The sequence below is a fragment of the Euprymna scolopes genome, chromosome 46 (assembly GCF_053919585.1).
Source record: "Euprymna scolopes isolate OS-2025 chromosome 46, ASM5391958v1, whole genome shotgun sequence".
Classification (NCBI taxonomy): domain Eukaryota; kingdom Metazoa; phylum Mollusca; class Cephalopoda; order Sepiida; family Sepiolidae; genus Euprymna; species Euprymna scolopes.
This window is the reverse complement of record NC_136527.1, coordinates 71,971,610-71,996,809: the sequence shown is the minus strand read 5'-3', so window position 1 is coordinate 71,996,809 and position 25,200 is coordinate 71,971,610. Positions and strand designations below refer to the sequence as shown.

Here is a 25,200-nt window from a genome sequence, read left to right as displayed (position 1 = left end):
AATTGGAGGCAATATAGACTTTCGTAGGTTTAATAGGCAATATTCAGACTGATGCTGACGTCACGTGGTAATTTAAAATTGCGAAATGTGGATCTAGGAACGAAACAGTTTTGGACGAAAAAAAAACAAACTTTTTTGCGACTTCTCTTTTTCAGACAATTTTTTTTTTTACCGAAATTTTTGCATTTAACGAAAATATTTTCGCATTTCACAATACATGAAATAAAGTATACGAAATCTAATTAAAAAATAATTAAAATAATTAAAATTAACATAATATTTATTTTCTGAAAGATATCAGTAAAAAAAATTCTAGGAAAAATGAAAAAAAAAAAAAAATGGGTACTTGTAATGTCAAGACATTACAAGTACCCTATATTCGCATTTCGCAATTTTTAATTACTACATGAAAGCCCATATTGCCAAATAGTTTCGACATACGGGTTTCTTCCAGTTTCTTTTATGCGGAATCTGGGGAATTCCGTGTTTTCCTCATTTTCCAAACCGGGTAGGATCACGGCCATCGTAAGAGATGGCCTATCAGCTAAAAAAAAAATGACGTCATCGTCGGTCGAGGTCCTGGCAAGCAAGATATGTGGAACAACACTGACTGACGATGAGCATAAATTTTTACAGAAGGCGTAAGAAAACTTCAAAATTAGATTTAAAAAAAAAAAAAGATAAATAAAGAACTCGATGATTCATACTGAAACTTATCCAATATTAAAAAAAAAAAAAAAAAAGAGTTGAAAGGGGGAAAAAGTTGTTTGTTTATGCCTTAAAAGCAATTGAGCATTTCGTTGTATCATGGATTTTAAAGATTAGCATACGTTCTTTATTTACTAATAAATTACATTTATAAAGATTTTGGGCACTTTTTTTTTTTTACACAGTGATCACCAGTCACCACTTATCAAGGCCCGGAAGCCACTCAGGGATAAGGGTTATTGCAAGTACATTACGTTAGTGTGGAGATTTGATGAAGTGTTTACTTAAGGGGGCGGTTCATTAGGAATTTGTTAACGTTGGACTTGAACACATCCAAGTTGTAATCAGGTGGGAAGCAGGCAGACGGAACAGAGTTCCACAGGCGTGGAGTTCTAAGAAAGAAGCTTTGTTCATAGAATCCACGTTTTGATTTAGGCACAGATAAAGAGTGGGGGAAATTTTTCACAGTGGATTCAGCTAGACGGGTGTTTTTCGTGAAAGATTGGCGAGGTGGGTGGCCAGAGATTGGAGTTCAGACGAGCACCTGCCATGGAAATAACGATAAAACAAGGATAGGCTTGTACAGTTTAATCAAGACATTAAAAAAAATGAAAATATCAAAAAAAGTTATATTGTACGTATCCGTTTTGGACTGAAGATCTCTGAAAAAAATTCATTTAAGTTGATCGAGTAGTTTTTTTTTTTTTTTGCTTTTTTTTGCTGTTTTTTTTTTTACAGCAGAAAAACACGTTTTTATGAGAGCGCGTTGAAGTCAGCCATTATAAAATTTTTTAACATGCCACGGGGAGATAACTCCATGTAAAGTGCGCCGACACTCCCTCCCCATCTTTATTACTAGTTTTTCTTCCTAAAAATCGAACCTTTTGCTCGGTATCATAAGAAATTATTTTTTCGCTGTAAGAAAACAAAAAACAAACTACTTCATGAAATTGAGTTAAATTTCTTTTAGGAGAACTTCGTTCCATAACGGATACGTACAATATAACCTTTTTTTTTTTTTTTTTTTTTCTCGATATTTTCATTTTTTAATGTCTTCGTTAAACTGTACAAATACCAGATTTTGGCAATAAATTACATTTCAAAAGATTTCGGCAAAAAAATTGTTGGAAAAAAGAGAAATCGCAAAAAGAAAAAGTCGATATTATTTATTTCTTTATTTTTTTCCTTTATTTTTATTTATTTATTTATGCGTCAAAAATTATCAAAATGCATTTCGCTCCTATATTCAATATTAATGGGGGGAAAAAAAGAATTGAAAGGGGGGAAAGTTGTATGTTTACTTATAAATTACATTTAAAAAGAAAAGGAAGGAACACGATTTGATTTGTAGTGAAACTGAACTTTATTCAACATAAATAAATAAATAAAAAATTATGCACGTGAGATTACGTATGTTTAAAGCGGAAGACAATCACTAGGTGTATCAGAATGCTTGTAGCAATTTTTGCCACCCCTAACACGAAGCTACAAATAAAATATAAAAACTCGTAATTTCTCTGTTAAAAGTGGGTTGTTTATTTTCTTTATGGAATATACTTCCAAAATAAACTATTAAAGTTGTTTAAAAAATAACAGAAATATTTTTTTTTTTTTATTAAAAAACAACAACAGTGTTTTCAAAGTGACGGTTCGCCTTCATGCAGCCATTTTTTTTTTTACTTAGTGAAATCAATTGAATTTTACGAGTTAATTTTTTTTTCAATTTTTAAACTTTACATTTAAAAAGAAAAAGAAAGAACACATTTTTTTTGTAATGAACTGAAGTTTATTCAATATAAATAAATAAAAATTATGCACGTGAGATTACGTATGTTTAAAGCAGAAGGCAATCAAATGTTGTGAAATATGATTAAAGCAATAAGCAAAGATTAAAATTAAACGATGTTTTTTTTTAAAAAAATGAAAGCAAACTAAATATTTTTGGTAATCGTGAAGAAAGAGAGAGCCTGTGCCATCAATAATAAGTGCAGCTGCAGCTTTTTCGGGCTTTTTCCATATTACAATTTCTGGTTTATTGATCTTGGTTTTTATATATCTGCCCACCTGTGTGTCTTTGCAATAGAGCACTGTTATTTTTCCCTTTGCTGATATTGGTGGTGGTTAATGTGTGGTGTCGTATTTCTGATATTTTTATTAAATATAAACTAAAAATAAAAATGTATCTATATATATGAATGATAATAAACTTTAAAGAATAAAAAAAATAGAATAATTAACCTTTTTTTCTGATTGGTCTAAAACTTTTGGTTATTTGAAGCCGTCATAAAAAAGAAATAAAAGAACTGCCATCTGTTAGCATAGCTAGAAAGCAATCGTTCGTTTCGGAAATTAGAAGAGCATCGCCACCCCCTCACCCCCCAGGCAGCTATACTCTGGTAAGTTGGCCCGTTATATCCTATATATTTTTTTTTGATTTAATTTTTCAAGTTGGATCCAATTTTTGCGGTGCGTTAGTTTATTAGTGATGAAGATACAGAACAGTAAAGAATGGATTTCTACATAACACCGTTGTTCCAGCGCGGTTTGTGTTCTGCATAAGTGCTGAAGCATGTTAAGGTCCTTTCCTGATCCTGGTGAGCTTGAAGAAAGAATCTGATCAACTTTAATCATCCTTCTAGTATAAGGGAGTACCTGAACAGATAGAAACCAAGTGTATTAAGTTTTGAAGGCCTATCTAATCTCTTGGAAGTATTCACAAAACCTACAAATGTTCCCAGATGTTCGTAGATCTGCCAAGTTGCATCTCTCCACAGATTTTATAGTGGAAGTATTTGCATACTTTATTGTGGCGGAAAGTGTAAACACCATCTACCAATTGTGTGCCTTTTTTACAAGTATTTTAATGAAATGTATTTCATTACAGCTGGGGTTTCCAAGGATTGTTTCCAAGTATTTCTTAAGATGTTTTCAGTAGTCTAGTTGATCCTATCACAACCGGTATAATGTGTATTTATTTAAGAGACCATGTTGTTTTTAGATCGTTAATAATTTCATAAATTTGATCGATATGTCTTTGCAATAGAACACTGTTATTTTTCCCCTTGCTGATATTGGTGGTGGTGGTTAATCTTCCCAGGTGTTCATAGATCTGTCAAGTTGCATCCCTCCACAGATTTTTCAATGGAGGTATTTGCATACTTTGTTCTGGCGGACAGTGTAAAAACCATCTGCCAATCGTGTTTTTACAGGTATTTAAATGAAATGCATTTCGTTACAGCTGGGTCTTCCAAGGATTGTTTCCAAGTATTTCTTAAGATGTTTTCAGTAGTCTAGTTGATCCTATCACAACCGTTATAATGTGTATTTATTTAAGAGACCATGTTGTTTTTAGATCGTTAATAATTTCATAAATTTGATCGGTCTTTAGATCCTGATATTTTGTTTACCATTCAACATTGTGTTCATTTAGGACTGTGACATCAATAATGAGTGCAGTTCTTTCAGGATTGTTCCATATTACAATGTCTGGTTTACTGGTCGTTTTTTTTTATATATCTGCCCACCTATGTGTCTTTGTCACTGAACACTGTCATTTTTCCATTTGCTGCTATTAGTCATGGTTCATGTTCTTAGATATCTGACGATCTGCTAAGTTCCATTCTCTTTATAGATCTTTCAATGGAGGTATTTACATACTTTGTTGTGGTTGATAGTGTAAAACCCATTTGTCAATAAGATTGGTCATACAGACATTAGGTTGGCTTGGGCTCTCAATTCCTGATTGGGAAAACCTGAACTGACGATTTGCTTGTAGACCAGCCATTTTTTTAACCCATTTATTGAGTAAGTGTGTATAAACATTCAATGTTGATTTATGTGTGTTCACATATAGATTTTTAAATGATGAGCCACACATTATCCATTGCCAGTTTCTCCTATCGCAACTTTCAAGGTATTCATCATCAAATGCTGATAAATTGTGTCGCTAATTATTCCAGTAAGTCATTTGAATGTAGTAGATAGGTCAGTATTTGTTTAGCAAATGTGTTTCTTGGCTCTTGGGTATAAAAGTTATTTTGCCAATAGTGAGCCATCCTGTTGGTTCTTCTTTCACTTTTTTTTTAATTTATTTTACTTCAGTAAGTTTTAAGAGATCAAGGGGCTAATCCCTCCTGGAGCTAACACTTGATTCTGTTATGATTTAAATTTATAGGCGAGGGCTTTTTTAAGAATAGATGCTGTTCCCTTTATGGCTGCTATTTGTATTTCGTTACAGCTTGGTCTTCCAAGGATCGCTTCTAAGTATTTCTGAAGATCCTATCACAACTGGTATAATGTTTATTTCTTTCAGAGACCATGTCGTTTTTAGATCATTTTTTAGGTCCTGATATTTTGTTATCATTTCCTTTTTAGCTCTGTTAAGGCCAAAGTCATTGATGTCGATAATGAGCGCAGTTCTTTTGGGCTTGTTCTATATTACATTATCTGGTTTGATGGCCTTGTCTTTTATGTACCTGCCCACCTATATGTCTTTGTCATAGAACATGGTCACTTTTCCGTTTGATGTTATTGATAGTGGTTCATGTTCCCAGATATTTGTTGATCTGTCAAGTTGCATCTCTCCACAGATCTTCCAACAAAGGTATTTTGTTATTTTTTTCTGCTTAGCTCTATTAAGCCCAAAGTAATTTGAGACTGTGACATCAATGAGTGCAGTTCTTTCAGGCTTCTTCCATATTACACTTTCTGGCTTGATGGCTTTGTGTTCGTGTGTGTTTTTTAAAGGCAGAATTTGTTATAAATGTTGAGTCACACACTTCACAAATAAACGGTCTTTCTCCGGTGTGTATTTTCCAGTGTTTATTTAAATCTGATTTTGATGAAAATGCTGATCTACACATTTCACAAGCAAAAGGTCTTTCACCTGTGTGAGTTCGCATGTGGATAATCAGATAAGATTTACGTGAAAAAGATGAGCCACACACTTCACAAGAATGAGGTTTTTCTCCGGTGTGTATTGTCATATGAACTTTCAATGATGAGCTCGTTAAACATGCTGAACCGCAAACTTGACAAACGTGAGGCCTTTCGCCAGTGTGGCTTCGCATGTGAATTTTTAACCTTGACGATTCCGGAAAAGCTGATCCGCATATTCTACAAGGATACGGTTTTTCTCCAGTATGCATACGCGTGTGGACTTTTAGATCGGATTTTGCTGAAAATGTTTTGTCACATGTCAGACAAGCATAATTCCTTTCGCCAGTGTGTATTTTCATGTGGCTTTTTACATGACACTTTTGCGTGAATGCTGCACCACACACGTCACAAGAATGAGGTTTCTCTCCCGTGTGTGTTCGCATATGAGTATTTAAATGAGACTTTTGTGAAAATACAGACCCACACACTTGACAGCCGTAAGGTTTTTCACCACTGTGTATTCTCATGTGAGTTTTAGAATCGGATTTCTGTGCAAACGATGCACCACACACGTCACAAGAATATGGTTTTTCTCCAGTGTGTGTTCGCATGTGAACGGTTAGGTAAAGTTTTACTGAAAATGCTGAGCCACACACTTGACAAACGTAAGGTTTTTCTTTAGAGTGTATGAGCATGTGATGTTTTAATTTCCATTTGTCTGGAAATGCTGAGCTACACACTTTACAAGGATAAGGTTTTTCACCAGTGTGTGTTCGCATGTGGGGTATTAGGTGAGATTTTTGTGAAAATGCTGAGCCACACACTTGACAAGAATAAGGTTTTTCTCCTGTGTGTGTTCGCATATGAATTTTTAAAGCTGACTGCACTGAAAATGACGATCCACACATTACACAAACATGAGTCTTTTCTTTCTTGTGTTTTTTCATGTCGATTTTTTATTAGATATTTGTAAAAACAATCGTGAATCACAAACTTTACAAGTCTATGTTTTTTTTTGCTTTTTATGTGTTTGTTGAGAGTATGTAATGTTTAACCTGTGAAAATCTTTAACCAAAAACCTTAGTAAGATAAGGATATGTTGTCTGTTTCTAACTTTCATCTATCCACAAATACTGACACACAAAATTTAGATGACTAAGATGTTCTTCTTTAGTATGTTATCTTGAAATTTAATTTTATTGAAGGTAATCGTTATCAATTGTAAATAAAATATTTCTGAATTTCAATACTGTTCCTTTGTTCTGTTTTTGTGTTACATAATAAGGGCTGTCCCCTTTTCATGTAAGTATAAAAATAGAGAGATTACTTAAAATGAAAATAAAATGAGAGAAATCAGAAATCGAACCTTGGATATAAGTTTTAAAGAACAATAGGTTTAAATGGAATGTCCAGTAAATTGTTAATTCTGATGAAATAAATAATAAATAAACTATTCAATTGTTAGAAAGAATGTGGATAATAAAATATGGGTTAAATAAATAAGTTATGTAGGTTGAATTCCTTTGTAAAAACATCAAAGAAAAAAGGTTATTGGGAAATCAGAATGTCGGAAACGTGCAAGTCGCGCATGCTGGGCACGTGAGTTTGGTCACGCGGCCGAACATGCATGCATTTCTCAATATAGGAAGTGAGAGTTAGAGTTAGAGAGTTAGCGGAGCAACTCAGAGAGAGTCTGGAGTTTGAAATTCGAACGTCTAGGAAGCGAGACGGTCACTTTGAAACTAAAATGTGAAGCTTTGAATTCTTGATGAGAAAACCATGGCTGGTCGTGAAGAAATAAACCCATCATGTGTTTTGATAAAGCTCGTCTTTGTGTTTGTGATTTCTTACAAAAAGGTAAAGTGAATTGTTATTATATGTCTGTGTTATAAAATGTCTTAACATACACATCTCATATCCACAATGTGAATCTACATCTCATATCTACACTGAACACTATCTCCTCACTCTAAGAGCTTCACATAGCAACACATCTATTAACCTAAGAATGAACATATTTTTAATATATATGAATCGTCATAACATGAACACGGAACGAACAATCTCTCTCACAACATCCCTCTCTAGATCTCTTACTACAACAACATCCCTCTTACTCTCTTCTTAAGACTCTCTCTGAATAAGACCCCTATATGTAACATTTGAAATCCTCTAGTTTTCATCCACATATTTTAAGTTAGGTTTTCCTGTTCAGATCTATGAAGGCCATAGTCATAGATTCTTTTTTATTACGCCAGTTGCTCCTATCACAACCGGTATAATGTGTATTTCTTTAAGAGACCATGTCGTTTTTAGATCATTTTTAGTGTTCTGATATTTTTTTATCTTTCCCGGTTCAGTTCTATTAAGGCCATAGTCATTTTAGACTGTGCCATCAATAATAAGTGCAGTTCTTTCAGGCTTGTTTCATATTACAATGTTTGGTTTACTGGCCTTGTATTTGATGTATCTGTCCACCTGTTTGACTTTGTCATAGAACACGGTCACTTTTCCATTTGATGATTTTAGTGTATATATTTTTCAAATCCTCTGAATTTCATCCACAGACCTGTAAATAAATAAAAACAATTTTAATGTTTCAACTTTAAAAAAGAGAAAGGCAAAAAAAAAATAAATTAATATTTTCTTTCTTTTAACAAAATTTTAGCATTTCAACATGTCTGTTTATTCAAACTTTTTAAAAATATTTCTAAATATACTATTAACTAAAAAAATTGAGATTTCTTTCTGTGAGAAATTCAACTACTTCTCAGTGCGCTCTGACCTCCTTAAATGATTAAACAGTAATATATGTAACAGAAAGAATAAACAGTGATATATTAATGGCCTAGCAAGGCCACAGGGGAGATAACTAAAAAATAAAAACCCTAAGCAAAATTCATTCCAAAGCAGTAAAACTGAAGCTACTCTGCCAGGACACTATATATACAAATGTAGGCAAATTTCGGCATATTTTAATGGTTTGAAAATATCAGTTCTTTTTTACTAATTGTGATAAAACTTTAACCATAGAACAATATTAATCCTCAAAAAGCCTGCAAATGTTCATGTAGTTTCCTCCTATAGAACCAAAGATATGAGCATTTCAATATTTAATTTGGCTACAAGTATAAATATATCCATATTTTTATCATTAAAACAATACCGTGTTAAAATATAGTGTTAAGTGTTAGTGTTACAAATTTAGAACTGTTTTAAAGCTTCACCGCTTATTGATTTTGCGACTAAATTTCAAACAATTTTTACAGTTCATAGTACACCTTCTTAGCTATATTTTGAAATAAAAATTTTCCAATTTCGTTCATTAAAACAAAAGTTATAATAAAATTACTGGTGTTCAAAAGTTTTCAGAATTAATAAGGAACATGTGTGACGGTTTCTTCTGATTGGCTGTTGATTACCATAGCAACTTTTTAAACATTGACGTTTTAGAGAATCTTTTCTTCTGATTGGCTGTTGGTTACTATAATAACTTTTTCAACATTGACGTTTTAGAGACGATTTTTTCTGATTGGCTGTTGGATACCATAATAACTTTTTCAACATTAACGTTTTAGAGAATCTTTTCTTCTAATTGGCTGTTGGTTACTATAATAACTTTTTCAACATTGACGTTTTAGAGACGATTTTTTCTGATTGGCTGTTGGATACCATAATAACTTTTTCAACATTAACGTTTTAGAGAATCTTTTCTTCTGATTGGCTGTTGGTTACTATAATAACTTTTTCAACATTGACGTTTTAGAGACGATTTTTTCTGATTGGCTGTTGGATACCATAATAACTTTTTCAACATTAACGTTTTAGAGAATCTTTTCTTCTGATTGGCTGTTGGTTACTATAATAACTTTTTCAACATTGACGTTTTAGAGACGATTTTTTCTGATTGGCTGTTGGATACCATAATAACTTTTTCAACATTAACGTTTTAGAGAATCTTTTCTTCTGATTGGCTGTTGGTTACTATAATAACTTTTTCAACATTGACGTTTTAGAGACGATTTCTTCTGATTGGCTGTTGGATACCATAATAACTTTTTCAACGTTGACGTTTTAGAGACAGTTCTTCTGATTGGCTGTTGGTTACCATAATTACTTTTTCAAGATTGACATTTTGGAGACTATTTCTTCTGATTGGCTGTTGGCAAAATAGCAACTTTTTCACTGTCGATACCTTCATAAATCATAGTGAGGATGTCGCTCACATGTCATGTTATTTAGGTTACATATAGAGAGTTAAGAAATGCGATGCTCTTTGCACTGCTAGGGCTGATATTTCACTTATGACGTCACCCATTAATTCTGTATCCTCTTTTTGTCCTTTCTGTTTATTTACTTTTAATTACGTTTTTTATTTGATTTTTTATTTAGTCAATTTAAGAAGTTGGTAATAGTTTTTTTATGAACTCTTGATAATGCGTATAATATTGAACACAAAAAGTAAATATTATTTCAAAGGAAAGCCTGGAAAAATTATGGATTTCATAGAAAATTGCGAGCATAAAAAGTAATATGGTTAGAATTAAACTTAGAAAAGTAAAAGGACTAGTTGTTAAAATTGGAAATAAAAAAGACGAGATATTCAACTAAAAATATAAATTTATAACTTAAAATATTGCAACATTAAGAATTTATATATAATGTTAAATTAAATTTTTAAAAAAATCTTAATGCTGCAATATCTTAAGTTATAAATTTATATGTTTTAGTAGAATATCTGGTCTTTTTATTTTCCAGTTTTAACAACTAGTATTTTTACTTTTCTAAGTTTAATCCTAACCATATTACTTTTCATGCTCGCATTTTTCTATTTAATATATATATATATATATATATATATATATTTGGCTTTACATATATATATATATATATATATATATATATATATATATATATATATATATATATATATATATATTTGGCTTTACATAAGCAGTAGTAGTATGAACCTGGTTATATTTCACTGATTACCCTACCTTTAGAAAATAGCAACCTCAAATACACACCATACTTTGGGGTAATTGTGCCAACTAGCTAAAAGTGCTCTTTTGGCACCCATACATATAAAGAGCTCTTTGTTTTAGTTGGTGTAATTACCCCAAAGTATGGTATATATATATATATATATATATATATATATATATATATATATATATATAACTACTTAATTTACTCACATAAAATTAATATACAAAAGGATAGATTTATGCGTAAACTTTAAGTATTTACTTCAAAAGTGCTCAATACAGTTAGTAAGTTATAAAATGTATATGGCGATTAAGCTACACTGAATATTCCGCGTTTCATCCACTCTAGGATTCTTCAGGCTTATGTACGAATTGTGTGGATGAAACGCGGAATATTCAGTGTAGCTTAATCGCCATATACATTTTATAACTTACTATATATGTATATATATATATATATATATATATATATATATATATATATACACACACTACTTTTTTAGCAATTTTGTAAGTTCCAAATTTCAGCAACTATTTATGAGAATTTAACAAATGAAGACTCGTTGGAAAGGTAATGACCTGAATAGTGTAGTGAGCTATTGGACATTTGCCCTTAAGGTCGCACATTAAGGGAATCATCCCTCATTCAGAGCCTATTTTTATCACTGTTTTACATCCATAAAATGTCTCAGTAAATGTGCAGTATCTTTCCACCCTAAAAAAGATTTCTTTAAAATTACCACTATTATATGTTTTCGAGGGTGCTGAAAACGAAAATAACGTTTAAAATTCCAGAAAGCGAGCAGTTTCCAAAATATAAAGAAATTATAGTTTCAAAAATAAGGGATCACTTTTCTATATTAATTTAATGTAAAAATGAGCACTCACTTTATAACTACCTTTTTTGGGAGTGGTCTGTTATATTTTTAGTGGTGATGTTTATTGTGGCCTGGTAAACCAACACAAAATCCACCTTACAAAACTTATTTTATATATAGGTTTTCATGTGTGCTAAAACGAATATCACATTTAAATTTTCTGCAAATAGGTATTTTTCCAGGAATTAAGCAAAAATTTGAGCGCTTGTGCTCATATTTTTGCCATCAGTTATAACTATAAGAATTACATTGCGTAATATCCGGAAAAATACTTACTTGCGGAAATTTGCGATAATAGTTTTCAGCACACTCGAAAACCTATAGAAAACAAGTTTTTTAAGGTAGCTTGTGTGTTGGTCTACCAGGTCATAATTACTAAATAAACAACACCCCTAAAAATCAAAATAACAGACGCCTCCCCCCCCCAAAAAAAAAGGTGGCTATACATTGGGTGTTTATTTTATGTTAAATTAATATAGAAAATAACATCAAGGGGAGACGTGGTTCCAAATATTTCTCATATGTTATATCTTCCCTCTTTGCTTTTCATAAAGTAAATTTCACAGTGTATAAGAATTATTTCATAATCGTACCCTATTTCCAAGAGGGGAGATATAAAATATGAGAAATATTTGGAATCAAGTCTCCCCTTGCTGTTATTTCAGATCATCCGAAACCGAAGAGACGTTGCGAGCCTGTCCTTGTTTTATCGTTATTTCCATGGCAGATGCTCGTCTGAACTCCAATCTCTGGTCCCCTCCCGCCAATCTTTCACGAAAAACACCCGTCTAGCTGAATCCACTGTGAAAAATTTCCCCCACTCTTTATCTGTGCCTAAATCAAAACGCGGATTCCATGAACAAAGCTTCTTTCTTAGAACTGCACGCCTGTGGAACTCTGTTCCGTCTGCCTGCTTCCCTCCGGACTACAACTTGGATGTCTTCAAGTCCAACGTTAACAAATTCCTAATGAGCCGCCCCCTCAAGTAAACACTTCAGCAAATCTCCACACTAACGTAATGCACTTGCAATAACCCTTATCCCTGAGTGGCTTCCGGGCCTTGATAAGTGGTGATCACTGTGAAAAAAAAACAAAAAAAAAAACACAGCAGCAAGTTCTAGTGCCCCCTCCATCAAGGTCAGAGGTTTTGGAGAAATGTATATATATATATATATATATAATTATTTACTAGCATTTCAGGAACCATCACTGCAGGGTGTCACGATTAACGCCAGTCAAGAAATTCGAACCCGGCAATGAAGCCATCTCTGACTCCATTAGCAAGGATCAAATCCATTCGGCCACTGTTAAACGCAAGAAATTTCGTTGAAATTTAAACATTTATTTTTAAATGTTTTTAATGTCTTTCAGAGTGATCTGATCATTATATGATTATCTGAACATGTGAGCTAAAGTGACCGACTTTATTTCAACTGCAAAGGTCTCAACGATAAGAAAGGTGCCGACATAATTATTTATTATAATGATTAAATACCTACAGATACTACTGTTTCATCCTTTTGGGAATCATCAGTGCAGGGTGTCATGATTAACACCGGCTAATGTATATATATATATATATATATATATATATATATATATATATATATATATATATATATATATAAATCTGAAAAGGAAACACTAGATAAGTGGATAGTCCTTACTCCGCAGAGTTTTTCAAAGTGTTTTTTAACATGTTTTATTAACTGTTTGCTCGTATTATAAGCTCTATCCCCTATTTGGTTTTATCGAGCTTTTACATCTGGCTGAGATAACTTTATAAATATTAATTCTTTAATATTTATAATATACTTTAATTTTACCATCTTGGATCATTTTGGTAAATTTAATTGTAATTTTTATTTTAATTTATTTTACATATATATATATATATATATATATATATATATATATATATATATATATACTCGGGTTTTTTATTCAAAAGTAATGGACTAATGAATTCAACGAGGTTGTTAGATAGTGCTCAATAAAAAGAGCTGATAATACTTTTTTATTGTTATATAAACATGCTCACATCCCGCTGCTACAAAATGGTATAAATATAATACAAAATAGTATAAATATAATATAAATAGATTATGCATTGAACTTTTGAATAGTCAAGTCGCTGCCTGATGATATCCGTTGTTTGATTGAAACAAGTGGCTATTTGTAGAAGTGGGATGTGAGCATGTTTATATAACAATAAACAAGTATTATATATATATATATGTATATATATATATATATATAGTCATCCACATACAGTAATGTTTTGCTATTTCACAGTTCATCAGTGTGACTATATATATATATATATATGTATATATATATATATATATATATGTATATATATATATATGTATATATATATATATATATATATATGTATATATATATATATGTATATATATATATGTATATATATGTATATATATATATATGTATATATATATATATGTATATATATATATATATATATATGTATATATATATATGTATATATATATGTATATATATATATATATATATATATATATGTATATATATATATATATGTATATATATATATATATATATATATATGTATATATATATATATATATGTATATATATATATATATATATATATATATGTATATATATATATATATATATGTATATATATATATATGTATATATATATATATATATATATATATATATGTATATATATATATATATATATATATATATGTATATATATATATATATATATGTATATATATATATATATGTATATATATATATATATATATATATGTATATATATATATATATATATATGTATATATATATATATGTATATATATATATATATATGTATATATATATATATATATATATATATATATATATATATACATATTTTTAGGGGGAATTAGACCTGGAGTCTAAAAAGCAAAGTTTAATTTAATGTATTAATACTTTAAAGCAACAGTGTTCGTAGTACTGTAGATATATAATAAGCTCAATAGGTATATTTATCCTATATTAATATTGAGCATGAAGATTAATATTTGTAAATAATAAATCAGTTTCAAAAGGATGAACAAACAAAATCAAATTGAGTGTACGATCGTTTCGGAAACCACATTCATTTTATAAAAATTAACAATAAACAATAATTGACAAAGATTGTGTTTTTGAATATAGTCTCCTCATCAACAAAAAGAGGGGTGAGGTGGGGAGTTTAAGACACCAAAATAAAACTAAGATTTTCGTAGTAAGTAAGGTGGATAGTCGTTATTGAGTTGCATTAGAAAATTTGTTTTAATGTCTGTCAGTACATAAGTGGGTATGTTGTATTTGTGGCCAAAATACACCCGTTAAAAAATGATACAAATTCTATAACTGAATATAACCCTCCAAAACAAAAAAAGAACGAAAAACATAAAAATATTTTTTGTAGAATGTTTGTGAAAACTTATTGACAGCATTGTTTTTACTATTAAATAAGATGTAAAATATTTTTTTTTCTTATGTAAAATATTTTTTTAATGAAAAATATTTTTTATGAAAAATATTTTTTTATGAAAAATGTTTTTATGAAAAATATTTTTTTATGAAAAATATTTTTATGAAAAATATTTTTTTTATGAAAAATGTTTTTTATGAAAAATATTTTTTTTACGAAAAATATTTTTTTTACAAAAAATATTTTTTTACGAAAAATATTTTTTTTATGAAAAATGTTTTTTAATGTAAAATATTTTTTCATGAAAAATATGTTTTAAATGAAAAATATTTTTTTATGACAAATATGTTTTTTGTGAAAAATAATTTTTATGAAAAATATTTGTAATAATTTAATGTATCCGTCAATGTATTCATGCGCCTTGTGAAACGTAACATGACCACACACGCATGAATGTACATTTCAGTAAGAATCACTACCGTGCAGCATTGATGAAGGTGGTGAAATAGCGCAAAATAGTGCCAGACTCAATGGGTTAATACCCTGCAAATTGTAAATTTGTGACGGATTGGAGTATCAAATTCGTTGTCAGTGACACCGAAATTCCCTAAAAAAACAAATTTTACTGGTCCGTGTTCTATTATAGTTAAAGTAAACATTTACCTATTTTTTTTTTATGGTTTCGTTGGGTTTGTATTACTGCCTTTTGACCAAGATCAAAGTGTAGTGTCTGTTCTTCAGATGCGGCACTTCCATTTCTCCTTCTCTTTCAGTGGAGGAGAAATCGTTCATGACTGAGACAATTTTTATTTTTGTACCTTTTCTCCACGTTAAAAAACGACCCTGGTGTCTAACTGTCTCGTGGGGAGGCTTTGTAAATAAGTACTATATACATAATTCTAAAAAGTTGTCAAAAAAACAAAAAACAATATATAACAAATGTTATCAAAGGCAAGATAAATTACTTTTTACCTAACTGGATGAGTTTTTAGTGTTTTAATGTAAAATGTTTAATCAGTTCGAAAAACTGGGAATGTTGAAGAATGCTGGAAAACAAGAAAAGATGGCCGCGATGTCTTTGAAGACTCAGTAATCACTTCAAAATAAGAAATAAAACAGAATGATAGTAGAAACCACCCAATAAATGTTACAGTGAAAAGAAAGTAAAAATTTACAGTACATCTACCGTTTTTCACCGAAAATGGAGATGCCATTTTTTTTCGCGCACCTGTCGTTAAAATCCGAGGGAGAAATCAGTATTTTAAGTTAGAAGTATTAGAAGTTAGAAATAAATAACAAAAAAATTAAACTAGATATTAATTACTTCCTGAATGAACTATAAAAAAAAGCAAATAAAGAAAGTGAAAGAGAACATACATCCATAATTGTTTAATCGGAAATGTTTCGATTTAATTAATGAAAACGGGAAAGTTTTTCATGAAACATATTTTTTTTTGTTATTATTAAAAACAGAAAATGAAAATCATATATTAATTAATTATTTAAACTGGGTCAGCACCATTTGAAAACCAAAACATTTATTGTATAAAAATTTATGAAAATGTAATTGTAAAAACACTTATTGAAACGTTTGTGTAAGAAAATATAATTTTAATAAAATAATTTTTTAATGAAAGCAACATTGGATTTTTATAAAATAGTTTGTTTTTTCTTTTTTTTTGAACAAATAACTACTTTTAATGAAACATTTTTTTTTTATTAAAGCAACTTTGAAGTATCAACAACAAATTTATTCAACTGAAGCCGAAAAATCATTATCTAGTTTAATTTTTTTTTTACTTTATTGTATTTATTTGCTTCCCCACCAAAGCAAATTAGGCACAAGGCCGCTTTTAATGTGGGGTAAAAACCAGCTCCCCTAAAAGTAGGCAAAAAGGGGGCACTCTGGTTACCCAAAAAAATAATTATCCCAGTATAGAGGGGTTCCCCTCCATTGACTGGTACAAATTATCTCAAGTGCAGCACTGCAGCATCTGCAGAACAGATACTACGCTTTAATCCCGGCCCGAAGGCCAAGAACAGAAAAAAAAAGCAACCATGCTTCAGTCATATCTTAAAATACTGATTTCTCCCTCCAATTTTAATGACAGATGTGCGAAAAAAAATGGCGTCTCCATTTTCGGCAATAAACTGTAGAAGTACCAACTTTACTATTTATTTTTTTAATCTTTTGTATATGGTTTCGTTTCATGCTTGGTGGCTTTCATTCCTTATTTGCATTAACTGTATTAATTTTCGCCATCTTCGTTTAGGGAGTGCAATTGTTAGGGTTTGCAGAGTAACTTATCTTGGCGTTGGTAACATTTATTTGTTATATATTTATTTTTGTTTATTTCCATTTTTGTTGTTGTTGTTGTTGTTGTTTTATTATCTATAATAGGGTTTGTATAACTGTACACATAGATTCGAAAAAGTTGTCAAAAAACAAATATATAACAAATAAATGTTATCAAAGGCAAGATAAGTTACTTTTCTACCAAACTGGATATATTTTTCGTGTTTTTATTCAATGTAACATGTTTATTCAGCTCGAAAACCATATAGTGTTTACCGATGTATTCAAAACATTCAAGATTGCGTCTTTCTCTCTTTAACACGGTAAGTTTGGGAAAAGGTGTTATAAATAAAAAAAAGGATAAAATACTGTTAAAAACTCGCTCAATATGTTACCTTGACATAGGTTGACATATATTTTGTATAGTTTTTTATTTATAACACCTATTCCCAAACTTACGGTATTAAAGCGGGTGTGAGACGCCATCTTGAATTTTCCAATACATCGGTAAACACTGTATGTTTTTCGAGCTGAATAAATATGTTACATTGAATAAAAACACAAAAAAATATATCCAGTTTGGTAGAAAAGTAACTTATCTTGCCTTTGATAACATTTATTTGTTATATATTTGTTTTTTGACAACTTTTTCGAATCTATGTGTACAGTAATACAAGCCCCTATAATACATACATACGCATTTTTTTTACATTAAAATCGAGATACTTCTACAGTTTATCGCTGAAAATGGAGACGCCATTTTGTTCGCGCACCCGCACCTGTTGTTAAAATCCAAGGGAGAAATCAGTATTTTAAACTATGACCGAAGCATGAAATACATAACAAAAAAATTAAACTAGATAGTTATTTTTCGGTTTCATTTAACTTAATTTGTTGTTGACCCTTCAAAGTTTCTTTAATTAAAAATGTTTCATTTAAATTACATTAAACAAAAAAAAAACCCCAGCTATTTTATAAAAATTCAATGTTGCTTTCATTTCAAAATTATTTTATTAAAATTATATTTTGTTACGAAAACTTTTCGATAAACGTTTTTACAATTATATTTCGATAAATTTTTATACAATAAATGTTTCGATTTTCAAATGGCGCTCGTTCGTTCGCCCAGTTAAGACAATTATGAATATATCATTTTCATTTTCTGTTTTAAAAAAAAAAAAAGGTCTATTTTTTCGACGTGCCCCAGCGTATTATAAGCACTCCAACTTCCCCATGTTAAGAACGGCTTTCGGAATACACCCCCCAACCACTCCATGTTAAGAACGGCTTTCGAGGTTCATAGGGAAGTTGGGGTGTTTATAATACGCTGGGGCAGGGGCACGCCGTAAAAATTGACCAATATATATATATATATATATATATATATATATATATATATATATATATATATATATATATATATATATATATATATATATATATATATATATATGTTTCATGCAAAACTTTTCCGTTTTCATTAATTAAATCGAAACATTTCCAATTCATAATTGTGGATATGTTCTCTTTCACTTTCTCCATTTTTTTTTTTCATAGTTCTTTCCGGAAGTAATTAATATCTACTTTAATTAATTTATTTATTTATTTCTAACTTCGGCCATAGTTTAAAATACCGATTTCTTCCTCGGATTTTAAGGACATGTGCGCGAAAAAAAAACGGCGTCTCTATTTTCGGCGATAAACTGTAGAAGTACCAAAATCAATACTTATAATTAACTGATAGGTATAGTTTTCGAGCGATATTTACCTGATTGTAATTGTCGTTATTCTTGTTAAACTTGACTTCCGGTTAAATTGTCTTCATACTCAAACGTCATCGCAAACGATTTTTTAGCCTCACTCATATTAAAAAAATATTTTTATATCATTATAGCTTAATAGATTTAGGTGAAAATGGTACGGTATAAATGGTACGGTAAAATGATACTGGGGGTTTGTTTTACTGTACACATAGATTCGAAAAAGTTGTCAAAAACAAATATATAACAAATAAACGTTATCAAAGGCAAGATAAGTTACTTTTCTACCAAACTGGATATATTTTTCGTGTTTTTATTCAATGTAACATGTTTATTCAGCTCGAAAAACATACATTGTTTACCGATGTATTGGAAAATTCAACATGGCGCCCAACTCTCTCTTTAACACGGTAAGTTTGGGAAAAAGTGTTATAAATAATAAACTAGACAAGATACTATTAAAAACCACCGAATATATGTCAACCTATGTCACAGTAATATATATTGAGCGAGTAACAGTATTTTGTCTAGTTTTATATTTATAGCACCTTTTCCCAAACTTACCGTGTTAAAGAGAGAGTCGGGCGCCATTTTAAATTTTCTAATACATCGGTAAACACAGTATGTGTTTTGAGCTGAATAAACATGTTACATTAAATAAAAACACTGAAAACATATCGTTAGGTAGAAAAGTAACTTATCTTGCCTTTGATAACATTTATTTGTTATATATTTGTTTTTTGACAACTTTTTCGAATCTATGTGTACAGTAACAAACCCGATACTGGTAATAATGTAAACGACAAAAATGGCACACGTGGGTAAATAGAAATAGAAAAATAAGCGTATTTTTTTTTTTTGTTTTTTTTGCTTTGTTTTCATTTGCGGAAGAGGGTTTACTGCCAAAAAAAGGAAAACCAAAATTAATGTGCAAAAATATTGTTACATCTATTAAGTCTTTTATTTTACATGTAATTTTCAATTTTCATTTTAAAGAAATTTATGTTGAAAAAAGTTTTATAAAATATACATTTCATATGGTCGACGGGTAAATTTTAAGATTAGGTCCACCTCAACAATTTTCTTTTAAATGACGACTTTTATAGGTTTTCGGCCATCATGCTGAATACGAAAATCGCCTTGAAATTTTGCAGAAATAATTAGTTATCGAGATATAAAATGTTGTATTATGCATTGTATTCTTTGGCGGCCATCTTTGTTACGCGCGTAGATCTGTTTATGGAGCGCGCGCACGCGCGTAAAAACGGTGGCCACCAAAGAATACAATGCATAATACAACTTTTTATATCTCTATAAGTACTTATTTCTGCAAAATTTCAATGCGATTTCCGTATTCAGCATAGTAGAAAACTTACAAAAGTCGTCATTTAAAAGAAAATTGCGGAGGTGGACCTAATCTAAAAAAATTCGTACACGAGTGCTTACGCTACCCCACTAGCGAAATCCGCATCGGCTATGATATAGAACTTTGTTCCACTGAGGGAGAATTTATTATTTTTACAAGGAAAGAATTTTTGCGTGTGTAACTTCTTCTTCTTCTTCTTCTTCTTCTTCTTATTATTATTATTATTATTATTATTATTATTTATTTTTAATTTTTATTTTTATTTGGTTATTTGATTTTTGTTATTATGATTTTATGCTTTTTTTTTGGGGGGGGGGGACTTTTCTTTTGCCAGAGTTTATGTAATTATTAACACGAAAATTGGTGAAAGTCAAAATGGAATCCACGCTATTTTTATATATTTCAAGTTTAATTAAAGTTTTACGATACCTGCATTATTTTTTTATTTAAAAATAAAAAAAAAATCCCAATAAGCTTTGGGGAAAAAATATGTTTTGAACAATCGAAATTTTTATTTTTATTTTTATTTTTTAATAAAAAATAATTATTAAAACAAAAACAGTAATGTTCTCGTCGAGTAGTTTTTATTTTATTCAAGAAAATAAAAGGTACTCATGCACTTATTGAGCCGTGCTGAAATAATGACATTTAGAAAGCCATTCTTAACATGGGGACGGAGGGTGTTGTTGATTGCCCATTATTTACTACACTGTTGTAGATTTTCCAGAAGTCACGATTTCCTAATTTTTTTGCTTCGATGCGTTTTTTAGTGGTTTCAGTAAATTCTCTCTTGGCTGTCGCTATTTCTTTCTTAACGTTATTTCTAGCTTCTATATACTTCTGTCTGTTTGAACTGGACTTATGTCGGTTAAATCTGCGGTATGCATGCTGCCTTTGAGCAATGGCAGTTGCGCAAATCGAAGTAAACCATTGGGGAGAGTGGAGCTTGCTATAAAATTTCCGCATGGGAACATTCGCTTCCATTGCGGTTTTGAACCATTCAGTGGTCTCATTTGCGCACTGTTCAGCAGGAAGAGAAAAAATATTTCCCCATGGGGCATCTCTGATAAGATCTCTGATGGCTTCCCAGTCAGCCTTTTTATAATATCTCGTTGTTTTGAGCACTGGCTCTTAATCTGTACTTTCACGTAACAATTTAATAAAAACACTTTAATTAAACTTGAAAATACTATTTAAAAATAGCGCAGATCAATAAGTGCACTACTAGCACCATATAACAATTCACTGTGTTTACTGTTTCGATCAACGACATTCCATGAGAGGTAGGTACACGCTAAAGCTTTTTTGTTTATTTTTGTTTATCGCCTCAAGTGCTAATTTTGACTTGCACCAATTTTCCTTTAATAAAACAATTAGAAACTCTTCAAACATTGAGGCACTAGGCAGGCACTTACACCATTAAAAAAAATAACGGTAACATAAGTGCATAAGCACCGAATTTTTCTTCTTTTTTTTTTTGTTTTGCTTTTCTTTCATTCTGTTTGTTAAACCGGCAAAAAATAAATAAATAAAAAATAAAAAACAATAACAACAAAAGAATACAAAAACAATCATAAGAAAAGAATCCGAAATTGAAATTTTTATTTTTTATTTAAAAATAAAAAATAACGCAGATATCATAAAACTGTAATTAAACTTAAAAATAATATCTAAAACATTTTTCATTTTGACTTTCACTAATTTTCCTGTTAATAATTACATTAACTCCGGCAAAAGGTCACACGTGCAAAAAATTATTTCCTTGTAAAAATAATAAATTCTCCCTCAGTGGAACAACGTTCAACATCGGAGCCGATGTGTATTGCGCTAGTGGGGGTAGCATTCATGTACGTCGGCCCATATTCTAAACTTAATGTCAGATTTTAGTTGTGCATTTAAAAAAATATTTGGTTGGTCAATGTCAAGATTCTTTGCAACTCAAAAAAAAAAAAAAAAAAAACCTTTACAATGACGACTTTTGTAGGTTTTCGGGGCGGGGGTGCTTAAAACGAATATAACATTTGATACTTGTACAGTTTAATCGAGGCATTAAAAAATGAAAATATTAAAAAAAAAAAAAAGTTGGTACATTATACGTAATCGTCATGGAATAAAGTTTCCGGTCCAATGGTCCACAAGTAAACATTTTTTCTATAAAAATCTGAAAAAAATCTTTATAATGTACGTACTTGTCACTACATGAAGATGTCATATTACAAAAATCACGTAAATCGATCAAGTAGTTTTTTTTTTTTTAATTTAAGAAAATCAAATATTATCAGACATTTTATCGATGAAAAACTTCACACCATCTTATGTTAGTAATGGAAATTTGGTGAATTTGTAAACTTATATGGAACGGCTCATCAAAAACTTGTTTACATTAGACTTGAAGACAACCATATTGTAGTCAGCTAGAAAGCAGGAAAACAGAAGACAATTCCACAGGCGTGCAGTTCTAAGATGGAAGCTTTGCCCATGGAATCTACGTTTAGGTTTAGGTACAGATAAAGAGTGGGGGAAACTATTGATAGTGATTTCTGCTAGACGGGTGTTTCTTGTGAAAGTTTGGCGAGGGGGGGGACCATAGATTGGAGCTCAGCCGAGCACTTGCCATGAAAATAACAAATGATTTCAATTGATGCCAGATGGGGATCAGAGCGTTGATGATGTAAAGATAAAAGCTTGGTTTTAGATGCATTAAAAGTAACAAGCCACCTCTTTCCCCATTGCACCACTTGCTCAAGATCAGAGGAGAGAGAATCGGAGAGAACTTGGTCGTTTACGGTCTTAGATCTGCTACCATAGATAGTAGTGTTATCAGCATAAATGTCTACAAATGATGTAAGGATGTGATTTGGAAGATCATTAATGTAGATCAGGAAGAGAAAAAATTTAGGATTAATGCTTTACTCTCTCTATAAATATAAACGAAAATAACCCATTCTCCCACTTCCGCTATAGCAGCGAAACTCGAATGACAAGTGTCACTGAGTGAAAAACTTTCCAACGTAATAGAGATGCCTTTTTGGCAAAGAAGAAATCAGTTTGATGAATCTCTGAACACGTGGAAACTCCGGACCGGTATCTTTAAAATTATTTCAGTGATAAATTGTCGTTATTATACTGTTTATTTGAATTAATTTTGTCTAATACATTTTATTTCAGTCTGAAGTTAAATGCAAAATGTCTAGAATATCCCCCCCACCCCAGGGGGGAAAAAATTTAGGATTAATGCTTTACTCTCTCTCTATAAATATAAACGAAAAGATCCCTCCCACCATAACCTATTCTCCCACTTCCGCTATAGCAGCGAAACTCGAATGACAAGTGTCAGTGAGTGAAAAACATTCCAACGTAATAGAGATGCCGTTTTGGCAAAGAAGAAAACAGTTTAATGAATCTCTGAACACGTGGAAACTCCCGACCGGTATCTTTAAATTTATTTCAATGCTAATTGTCATAATTTCTTTGTTTGAAGTGTCGCTTGGGAAGAAGAAAAAAATGAACACTCTTAAATGGAAATTACAGTAACCTATATCTATTCCATCTTTTCATTCGTAATTATGGGAGGGGAATTTATCTTCAAATATCTTAAATTTCAAATTAAAGCGACGGACTTGTATTAAGTAAATATTAATAAGTCCTTACACCCCTCCCCCGTTTTTTTTAATGGAGAGTAGACAACGCATTGTGGATGTGTTATCGGCAGTTCTAGTTACTATCGCTTCCTCTTATTTGTCCCTCAGTCCTCATTTCCAATGAGTGATGTTTCTGACGAAACGTGAAGAAAAAGCTGCTCTACAGGACGAGAGTACTTCGTGAACAGTAGCCTGAGATGTCGGAAATTTTCTGTTCCTATGTCTATCCTTGTGGCCATGTCACTAGTAAGGATACTGAAGGTAAGCGTTTCATATGGGTTGACGTTATCCTCCTGATAGTGAGGGACCTGAACCTTGGATTAACCACTAAGGAGGCCGTCCTATCAGCAGGTGCAAAATACTGGGGCTGCTGTATTGCCATTTGGTGAATGGGCTCTGGACCATGCGGTCGTCTCTGGTGGGGCCTCTCGATGCCATACTAGTGGGTAATTGTTACGGCTTTACCTTATCCCTCTCTGTCCTACTCTGTTGACCTGTTCCACAAATCCCAATCCTCAACATGAAATACCTTCAGAAAAATAACACGTGTAAACCTAGAACCCCATCCTCCAATGTTGACCCCTATTACCATGTCTTCTTCTCCAACATCAAGGGTCTACGTTCCAACCTTCCAGAGGTTGAAACCCAATTACAGGAGACAAAACCAGACATATTCTTCCTAAGTGAAACTGACATTAGGCCGACCGCTTCCCTTGACGAATTCATAATTAAAGGCCACTCTAACTTAACATCTAAATCTGACCCCCAACATCGCCATGGACATGAAATATGTGCCTACATTAAAGATGGCTTTCTGTGTGGTAAGGATATCTCCAGAGAAGACCCTAATTTACCCTATATGTGCTTCTGGGTTGCACTTTCTTACACCACTGCCTTTGTATTCGCTCTCTATCACCCCCAACAACAGCGGAGTTACTATCTTTAAGAGCATATCTGAAAAAATTGACCACATCCTGTCTACTCACCCTTCAGTTAACATCCACATTTGTGGTGACTTCAATGTCCACAATACGGAATGGCTGACCCACTCTAACAAGACAAATGATGAGGGGAGGTTCTGTCATGATTTTGCTATTGCCTATGACCTCAGCCAGATTGTCCACGAACCCACCCGAGTGCCCGATACTTCCGGTCAGTATGCTAGCCTTCTAGACCTTTTTCTCACAACTTCCCCTGAGCTATGTTCAAGTTCCATTCTGTC

General features: G+C 31.3%; 1 long non-coding RNA gene across 1 annotated transcript; it reads right to left on the bottom strand.

Annotated features, from left to right (window-relative positions):
• Positions 1-2,627: 2,627 nt before the first annotated feature.
• Positions 2,628-19,164, bottom strand: LOC145271342 (uncharacterized). The gene is made up of 2 exons (XR_013865827.1): positions 18,980-19,164; positions 2,628-8,155 (listed from the first exon to the last, which is right to left on the bottom strand). It is a non-coding gene; the product is annotated as an uncharacterized LOC145271342 (long non-coding RNA).
• Positions 19,165-25,200: the final 6,036 nt, after the last annotated feature.